Source organism: Penaeus monodon, chromosome 24 (genome assembly GCF_015228065.2).
Source record: "Penaeus monodon isolate SGIC_2016 chromosome 24, NSTDA_Pmon_1, whole genome shotgun sequence".
NCBI classification, from domain to species: Eukaryota; Metazoa; Arthropoda; class Malacostraca; order Decapoda; family Penaeidae; genus Penaeus; species Penaeus monodon.
In genome coordinates, this window is record NC_051409.1 from 36249015 (window position 1) to 36249237 (window position 223).

The following is a 223-nucleotide window of genomic DNA, read 5'->3' on the forward strand; positions in this document are numbered from 1 at the left end:
GCTCTCATCTCATTAATCCCTCCCGCCTCCGCCTGCCAGAGCGTCACACACATCCTCTGCCTCCCCTACACAAGCAGCTTCTTATTAACGCCAAGTGGAGGCCGGAGTTGACTTAAGCTTCTCCGAATGTGTAACGTTGATGTTGACACTAAGGGAGAAAGGCACGGTGAGGGGTCCCTCTTTGGCGACGGCGGTGTGTGTCTTGAGGAGAGGTGGTGGAGGG

General features: G+C 56.1%; 1 protein-coding gene across 1 annotated transcript in view; it reads left to right on the forward strand.

Annotated features, from left to right (window-relative positions):
• LOC119588756 overlaps window positions 1-223 on the forward strand; it is a gene marked incomplete in the record, with an annotated part of 62293 nt that overhangs the window by 5815 nt on the left and 56255 nt on the right.